Source organism: Oryctolagus cuniculus, chromosome X (genome assembly GCF_051225735.1).
Source record: "Oryctolagus cuniculus isolate XC-2025 breed Fujian yellow rabbit chromosome X, ASM5122573v1, whole genome shotgun sequence".
Classification (NCBI taxonomy): Eukaryota; Metazoa; Chordata; class Mammalia; order Lagomorpha; family Leporidae; genus Oryctolagus; species Oryctolagus cuniculus.
The window spans coordinates 111,705,372-111,715,214 of NC_142888.1; positions in this window are offsets into that span (position 1 = coordinate 111,705,372).

The following is a 9,843-nucleotide window of genomic DNA, read 5'->3' on the forward strand; positions in this document are numbered from 1 at the left end:
ATGACTGTATGAGCAACTGGAATATCCCGTGCTCCATGTCATACGGGAGTGAAACTTGGGAAAAGCATGATTTATTTTATGCCCACTATGTATCAGGGGATGTACCAGATTCTCCCTCTGCCAGCTAGTCTCTGCTTTCCCGTCTCACACAACTGTACCTGCACACACCAAAAGTCTTGATTACAGCATGATTTGAATTGAGTTTTAAAGCCCATCAGTTTCCTGTTAAATCAAATCACTCATAAATAGTAAGTTTTGAAATGCCAGTAAAGATCATGGAAAAACAATCAATTGAAAGGATCCAGACATTTACCATCATGTACGGATTTGACAGAGAAATGAAAGCACACACCTTCTGAATTGAGGCTGTTTTTTGGTGGCAGTAGAATTTCAAACTGGAGAAATTTCTTTTTCATGGGCAGTTTTTGAAAGCTGTCATCCAATATTTTCAGGTAGTTAAAACAGCACTGAAAGTAACTTGGGCAATTCAGCTAGTCCCTGCACTTGCTGTAACTCAAATATCACAACATAGCTTAGGTGTGTTGTGCTAGCATCCAAAGGGTGTGATTTCTTGCCCTTAGTGGAACAAAAGTTAAGCAGATGAGCTGTGAGGTGAAAATGAGAATTATTGTTTTTGTATTTTGAATGCTAAAAGAGCAAGACTTTTGGAGAAATCGCTTTATTTTGATTGTTGACTGTAAATCATTACTGGGAGTTGATGGAAAGACAGTAATGCTTACTTTTGGGTCATTGTGTTCTTTTTTTTTTAAAGATGTATTTATTTGAAAGGCAGAGTTACACAGAGAAAGGAGAGGCAGAGAGAGAGAGAGAGAGAGAGAGGTCTTCCATCTGCTGGTTCACTCCCCAACTGGCCACAATGGCTGGAGCTGCGCTGATCCGAAGCCAGGAGCCTGGAGCCTCTTCCGGGTCTCCCACGCAGGTGCAGGGGCCCAGGGACTTGGGCCATCTTCCATGGCTTTTCCAGGCCATAGCAGAGAGCTGGACAGGAAGTGGAGCAGGACTCAAACTGGCGCCCATATGGAATGAAGGCCAGGGTGTTAACCCACTGTGCTACAGTGCCAGCCCCAAGGGTCATTGTGTTCTGAACCTGACTTACCCTTGGTAGTAGGTGGGGAGGGGACTGGGGTTTCTTTAACCCCAAAAGAAACCAACATTTGCTTTGGGACTTGTCCCTCCTTTCCCTACCCGAGGTTTTCCGTTAGAGCTTTTTCATAGAAATACAGTTTGCAAAAGAGAATGGATATTCTGTGGGCGTTACTCAGAAAAGAAACTTTTCTTTAAAAGCTGTGTTCTTGTTTAAGTTGCAGACAGAGCGGAAAAGAATTCTTGCTAGAAAGAAGTATTTAGCTACAAGTAAAAAATTTAAAGTTGACTTTAAAAGGTGAATAATTTACGTTAGTATGGTGTTTACATAATAGTGTGTGTGTGTGTGTGTGTGACAAAGTTAAAACAACATTGAAAGTAACTTGGGCACTTTAAATATTCCTTCTAGTATAATTGCCTGCAAATGGTACAGTTCTAGACAGCTGGCAGGGATTTTTTTTATTCTCCTTTTTGTTTGAAAAGTGGTATTAGCATGACGTCCCTGACGCAAGGCAATCACCTCCCCCTCCCCGCCTGTCACAGAGTATCTTCAAATGAATGCTGACACAGCCTTGTAGCTAAGGGCAAGCCTGTCACTTTGCTTCCGGAAACCTGCACTCTCCTACCACCTCCCCAGGCCAAATGAGCCCCTCTCAGCCACTGGTGTCTCCTAATTCTGTGAGCTACTCTGATCTCACACATTACTCTTCAGGTAAGTCACACCAACTTCACCAACGGCCAGCCCGGATGGCTGTGAATCTGATAAGAACAGAGCGAAACCTGAAGTAGCAAGTGGTAGGGAACCTATGGAAATCAATAAGCAAAGCCCTTTGCCTCTTGTCCTTGGAAGCTGGATAGGAATAGCTATGCATACATGTGTATGTAATACATGTGTATACATTACACACACACACACACACACACATATTATAGCCTTCATTCCAGGGGCCCATGAAGATACCAACATCTTCTGGATGCTCAAGTCCCTTGGTATTTGCATAAAACCTATGCACATTCTCTCATATACTTTTAAATCATCTCTAGATTACTTATCATACCTAATGCAGTGGAAATTTTATGTCAGTAAAATATAGTTGTTATACCATATTGCTTAGAGAACAATGACCCCCCCCAAAAAACCTGTGTAGGTTCAGTAGATGGATTTTTTAAAAAATATTTTTGATCCTTGGTTGGTTGAACCCACATTTAAGAAGGGCTGGCCATTATTACAAATATTTCTTCCTCCCCCAACTCTAAATTATTTTAGAGGGTTGTCAACGTGATCTGAAACACATTACAGGATTGTGGAAAGAGTTTAGCTGATTACTGACGTGGGTAACAGTGGAAACAACATTAGAACCTGTACCCACTATGCTCATTTATATTATTTTTCTTTTGGCTTTACATGTTTCCATCCATGTCCGCTTATAAGAATAAGTAAAAGCTTCCTATGGACCGATTTCACCCAGCAGTCACTCCTGGAATGTGTAGCCTATAGAACTTGTTTTCCCTGAAGAAGGAAAATGTGACTGAGGCAGAGGTACAGTGGGGACCTACCATGTATGTTTCCCCCAAGTCTGTGTCTTGCCATTGATCGCATTTGCATAAACCAGTTGAAGAGTGTTGTGTGCTGGAGTTTGCAGTAGGGTTGGATGGAAGGAGTGGTGGGCAGCCTGTGTGGTGGGCCCCAGTGAGCCCAGCCTCCTGGTTTTCCTACCCTGTGCGAGCCTATCTCCTAGTGTGGGGGCTCTTCTAACAAGTAGAACACAGCAGGGGTGATGTGATGACCCTTCCTAGACAGGGATACAAAAAGCCTGTGGCTTCTGACTGGGGCTCTGTCATCCCCTACCCGCCCCCCTTCTCCTTTCCCTTTCCTCTTCTTCTTCCTCCTTCCTTTGCCCTCCCTTCCTTTCGCTCTCTTCATAAGGACACTTGGCACAGTCTACACAGAAGGCCCCAAGAGAGGAACCGAGCTCGCCCACCGACAGCCACTTGAGTGAGCTTGGAAGTGGATTCGCCAGCTCCAGTTGCGTGTTGCAAGCACTGGCCACAGCTTGACTGTGCCTCCTGAGACAGCCTGAGCCACAGGCACCCAGCTAAGTCCTGTCCAGGTTCCTGACCCACAGAACTTGTGAGACACTAAAAGCTTATTGTTTGGGGGTAATTTTTGTATTTAGCAACAGGTAGCTACTATAAGTCTTGTAATTGTATAACCAAAGTGAGTTGATAAGCTGAAATCTGACCTCATTTGTTTTCTTCGGAAAAAGCTGTAGAAAATTGCAAGACTGGAAGTCTCTCTCCCTGCAATAAACAACTATGATTACAATTTAAACAGGATATTATAGACATCCATCCTAAGGATTAGCACTAGCTAGAACTGAAGGGCGTTTCTGGAAAAGTCAGACTTCTCTTTACAATAAACACTTGTCCCTTGATAATGTATTTCTTACTGTGTGTGGGGGGGGGGAGGGATGGAGAAAACAGCACTTTAGTTTTAGTTTAATGCTTGATCAGACTTTCATTATTGGTGGAGGAATAGAGGGATGGGAGTATTTTTATGCGTCTCCAAAATGGGGAATAGGTTACAATTAGGGATAAAAGACTTTTTGCCCTTTACATTTACAAATAGTTTACAGGTTTCTTTTTATCTGAGAGGCAGAGAGAGCTCCTATGTGCTGGTTCATTCCCCAAATGCCCCCAAGCTCTGCGGTGGGGCCAAGGGTTGGAGCTAGGATCTGAGAACTCAGTCTAGGTCTCCCACGTGGGTGGCAGGGACCTAAACACTTGCCCCATCACTGCAGCTTCTCCGGGTGTGCATTAGCAGGAGCTGGAGTCAGGAGCCGGACTTGAACCTAGGCACTCTGATACGGGTGGTGGGCATCTTAAGTAGTGTCCTTACTGCTATGCCAAACGCCTGTCCCCAGTTGTTTATTTTTTAAAATTTTAAGCCTGGATTGAATTTCTGGCTCTCCATTTCTGGCTTCTGTTGCATTGTGGGCATTTGGGGGAGTGAACCAGGGGATGTGAATTCTGTCTCTGCCTCTCTCTCTCTCTCTCTCTCTCTCTGCCTGTTAAATAAAACAAAAGTTTGATTTGCTATTTTCAGGATACAGGAATAAAATTTAAATGTTACTTTGAGTCTCCTTTTATGGATGAAAAATCTCATTATGGCTCTAATTAATTAAATATTTGACAAGCAATTTTCATAACAAATGGTTTCAGACATTTTTTGCCTTTCCCTGAGATTGAAAGATGAAAATGCTCATTTCTTTTGAAGGCAAGAAAACATTTCTTAGTATTATCATGAATATGATTAACATTGATGGGTTTTTATAAATCATGTCACCTAAAAAATTAAATGAACATTACAACAACGAAGGAGGAAAATACTCTTTTGGAGTGTCATTTCAAGTGGCAAATAAATCAGTCCATTAAAAATGCAGTTTTTTTTTCTTAAATTGTTTTTATCTTCTTATCTTTACAATGGTTCTTCTGCTTACAGACTCCCTAGCACTTTCTCCGTGCCAGTCAACTGGATTGAGTGCATCCTGGGTAATTTCACCAAGTACTATGTGAGGGAAAAGCAAAACAAATAGGAAGCAGGCTCTCCCAGCCTCAAGAAGCGTACACTTGAGTTGAGAAGTTCAAATATGCACCTGGAATGGTCAAGGTACACTTCTGAACAACGATATGTCCAAATCAACAACTGTAGATTCCTATTGAATTTCTATTGAGATGGTGACCTATATAAAATATGATTCTTGGCCACAATATTTCTTTGTATCCTTTCTCTTTCTATTCCCTTTATCTAGAACGTTCTTCTCCTCCATCTTCACCTGATGAAATACTACCTCTCATTTAAGGTTGAGTTCAAAGACTCCTGATTCCATGAAGCCCGGGATCATTGCATCTTGGCTTATATGTTGCCATGGAGACTATAGCCCACCCAGCCCTCCTCTCTAGAATTTTAGGAGTCATACTTCTTCTATCTCTCTGTACTTCTACCCTTTTCCTGATGATGCTTTGGGGATTAAATGGGAGGGAATTTGGATTCTGTGGTCCTCAGCGCCTGCATTCATGGGATTCCCCCAAGGCACTATGCCCAAGTCATTACTTCTTGCTTCGGCTCTTGTTCCATTTCTTATGCTGATTCTTGAGCATATCCCATGTGGTAGTCACTAGCAGTTCAAACGCAGTGCCTCGGAGCTAGCCTCACCTTCCCCCCTCTCCTCTACCCTCATTCCAGTTTCCTTACTCTAATCCAGTCTTCCGTGTCTTCTGAGCTTCAGAGGCTCTAACGGTGACATCTTCTTTGAGTCAGTCTCTTCTTCGTCACAAATATCCGTGAGCCATATCAGAGTGTGGGTTACGTTCTTATGTCCTCCATGAAGTCTGTCCTCCCTGCTCTGGGGTCTGGAGCGTTCCATGCTCCAGGGTTGCCTGCACTACTCAGTTTATTTCTTAATTGTGAATGGGGCTTAAATTAACATTTAACTATTTCCTGTAGGCTTAAATGAATTAAGTCTTGTCTTTAAAAAAAAAAAAGAGAGAGATCTATTGATACTTTTTCAGTTTTTTAAAAAAATTCTGGCTCTTTTTTTTTTTTTTTTAAGAAAAGATTTGTTTTTATTTGAAAGAGTTACGGAGAGGGAGAGACAGAGAGTGAACCATCCACTAATTCACTCCCCACATGGCTGCAATGGCCGGAGTCTGGGCCACACCAAAGCCAGGAGCCAGGAGCTCCATCCGGGTCTCCCATGTGGGTGGCAGGGGACCAAGCACTTGGCCATCTTGCGCTGCTTTTCCCAAGCCAGTAGCAGGGCGCTAGATCAGACGTGGAGCAGCCAGGACTAGAACCAGTGCTCCTATGGGATGCTGGTGTCACAGGTAGTGAGTTTACCCTCTATGCCACCACGCTGGCCCCAAATGAATGAAGTCCTGTTCTCCACTGGAAATCATTCGAGTTTCCTTCTCTTCCTACCCTTCAACTCTTTCTGCCATCTGCTTTCCTTATCTCCTCTCATCTAGATTTCAGCAGTAGCCCTCAGGTATCCTGCCTCCAGCAGAGTGCACTTTCCACCCTGTCGCAGTGCTTATGCTCACAAAAAATGCTCTTCTTCCTCTTCTCGGCTTAGTCAAATCTTCATCTTCTGAGATCGGGGGTCAATGCTTACCTCCAGCAGCAAACCTTCACAGATCTTCCACTCCATGTGCAAGTCTCTCTTCTCTGGGACGGAGTGTTGAGTACAGAGGGGAAAGTGGACTTTGGTGCTAGAGAATCCTGGGGCTCAGACCCAGTGATGTCATTTACTAATTATATAACCTGAATTTCTCTGAGCCTCAGTCTGCTCACCTATAAAATGGGAGAAATAATGTTTTACCTTGGATTGCTGCTGCAAGGGGTTAAATGAGGTCAGGTGTATGTGTCTGGCAGCTGATAATTACTATTATTACCATGGAGGGCTTGGTCTCTTCCAAGACTGAGCCACTACGTAACTCCAGTGGGTATCTCTGTGAATATTGCCCCTTAGGGTTGGGAAATGCTCAGCTTGTCTATGGTAGCCCAGCTCTAAGCTACCTAGGGTTGATTGTTTGCTAAGCCGCTGTTTGTATTTTAGTGCTAAGCCTCTGAAGAGAGGATGGGACAGGGATGGGTTCTCTTGTGCAAGGTCTCTTGTACTGCCCCTTCTCCGTCCCCCCACAAAGCTGCCTCCATCACATCAGGCGAGACTACTTGCACTCTCTTGGCCAGTCTTAGCCAAGGTCCTTGTGTTTCTACACGGACCCATTTGCTGGGGTGGACTAGCTTCTATTGCTGCCAGTTCCCTAGGCTTCCTTGCTTGGCCCCTTACCCTGGTGGGGCCGGGTTAGTGTTCTTTACCATTGCATCCTTAGTATCTAATGTAGCACCTGGCACAAAGCACAGGCTCATTGAACATTTGTTGCCTGATTACATTGCTTTCCAGGGTTACTTCCTGATTTCCCTCAAGAAGGAGCAGAGGATTTTTAAGTGAACAGCTGTATTTCTCCAAATGCCACGACTGAATGCCTAATACCTACTCAGCTACTGAAGAACATTGCCTGTATTTACAGGTGCAAATAGTGTGCCCAAACCGTGTCTGGTTCTTTTTAAAAAAAAAATCAACTTATTAGTATTGACAAATGATTTTTTATGCTAATCACATACAACATGATGGCTTAAAATAGTCAACTTGGGTGCAGGCATTTGGCCTAGCAATTAAGACATCTGCATCAGAGCTCCTGGTTTCAAGTCTCGGCTGTGCTTCTAATTCCTGCCGCCTGCTAATGTGTCCCCTGGGAGGCAGCAGGTGATGGCTCAAGTACTTGGGTCCCTGCTACATCCATGGGAGACTCAAATCTAGTTCCAGGCTCCTGGCATTGGCCTGGCCTCGCCCCAGCTGTTGTGGGTATGTGGGAGAGTAAACTAGCAACTGGGGGCTCATTTTCTCTCTCTCCCTCTCCCCCTCTCCCTCTCCCTCTCCCTCTCCCTCTCTCCCTCTTCCTCCCTCCCTCCCTCCCTCCCTCGCTCCCTCCCTCCCTCTCTCTCTCTCTCTCTCTGTCTTGCTGGTTGGCTGTCTCTGTGCCTATCAAACAAACTTTTTTAAAAAATATTTTTGGAAGATTTATTTATTTGAAAGTCAGATGACAGAGATAAGGAGAGAAAGAGAGAGAGAGAGAGAAAGAGAGAGAGATCGATCTTCCATCTGCCGGTTCACTCCCCAGATGGTTGCGATGGCTAGGGATGAGCCTGGCCAAAGCCAGGAGCTTCTTCCGGGTTTCCCACATGGATGGCAGGGGCCCAAAGACATCTGCTGCCTTACCCAGGCTATTAACAGGAAGCAGGATCAAAAGTGGAGCATCTGGGACTTGAATTGATGCCCATATGACATGCTGGCATCTCAGGTGGCAGCTTTATCCACTATGCCACAACGCCGGCTTCATCAAATAAATTTGTAAAATAACAAAATAATCGGCTTCTTAATAGGTGGGTGGCCTTGGGCAAACTTCCTAAATCACTGTGCCTCCGTTTTCTAATTTGGAAAATGGGTATAATGAGAGTACCTTTCTCATAGGGTTGTGATGAAAATTAAATGAGATGCTTTTATTCTGTGGATTGTTTTCTCTACATCATTCCAGATCTGGCTCCTTTATCACATTGAAAATTCAGGTCAAATGACAAGGGCTTGGAGCCCTTCCCTAACCACGCTAGCCCTTTCTTCAGTTTTTATCCTATCACGTTGTGAAAGTTCTCCAAAGCCTTTGCAACAATCTGACTTTGTTTATGTTTACTACCTGTGTGACCTCAATTTCTTTTGAGTCCTTTTTTCTTTATTTGACAGGTAGAGTTAGACAGTGAGAGAGAGAAACAGAGAGAAAGGTCTTCCTTCTATTGGTTCACTCCCCAAATGGCCGCAGCAGAGAGCTGGACTGGAAGAGGAGCAACCGGGACTAGAACCTGGTGCCCATATGGGATGCTGGCGCCGCAGGCGGAGGATTAACCAAGTGAGCCACGGCGCCGGCCCCCTTGAGTCCTTTTTTACTCATTGCCATATCCTCAGTGCCTACAGCAGAGCCTGGGTGTTGTAGCACTCGTTTTGCTGAATAATTCACTTATCCTTACCCCTCCAAGCCCTTGAGAAAGCAAATTGGGAGGACGACTTCATGGCACAGTGGGTGAAAGCTGCTGCCTCTGGTGCTGGCATCCCATACGCATACTGGCTCAAGTCCCGGCTGCTCCACCCGGCTGCTTCACTTCCCATCCAGTTCCCCGTTAATGCACCTTGGAAAGCAGTAGAAAGATGGCCCAACTGCTTGGGCCCCTGCACCCAAATGGGAGACCCAGAAGCAGGTCCAGGCTCCTGGCTTCAGCCTGGCCCTGCCCTAATCGTTTCGGCCATCTGGGGGGTGAACCAGTAGATGAAGATTCTCTCCCCCCACCCCAACCCGTGTGTGTGTGTGTGTAACTCTGACTTTCAAAATAAATAAATAAAATCTGGGGCCGGCACCGTGGCACAGTGGGTTAATCCTCCGCCTGTGGCACTGGCACCCCATAAGGGTGCCAGTTCTAGTCCCAGCTGCTCCACTTCCAATGCAGCTCTCTGCTGTGGCCTGGAAAAGCAGTAGAGGATGGCCCAAGTCCTTGGGCCCTTGCACCTGCATGGGAGACCAGAGGAAGCTCCTGGCTCCTGGCTTCAGATCAGAGCAGCTCCAGCCATTGGGGCCATCTGAGGAGTGAACCAGGGGAAGGAAGACCTTTCTGTCTGTCTCTCCCTCTCACTGTCTGTAACTCTACCTCTTAAATAAAATCTTTTTAAAAAATCTGATGGGAAGCCATGCTCAATAGAACACCATGTTTGTGCATTTTAAAAAAAGTGAATTAGGCAAACTTTGTAAAGTTTTTCTGATCATCTATGAAAGTATAACAAAAAAGTCTGTGGAAAATGGAATTAAAGGTTTGAGGGTTTTTTGGTGCAAAATTCTTTGTAATATATGGTAAATGTTTTTTTTCTTCTTACTGTTTGTTGCACTCTTTACTTAGTGTAGTGTTGATTGTATGAGTATAAAGTAAACTGAAAGTAGATCATTGTGAAAATTAAGAGAGGGAATAGGAGAGGAAGGAGGAGGAAGGGTGGGAGTGTGAGTGGGAGGGAGGGGAGGGCGGGGAGTATCAGTATGTTCCTAAATCTGTATATACAGAATACATGAAACTTGTCTACC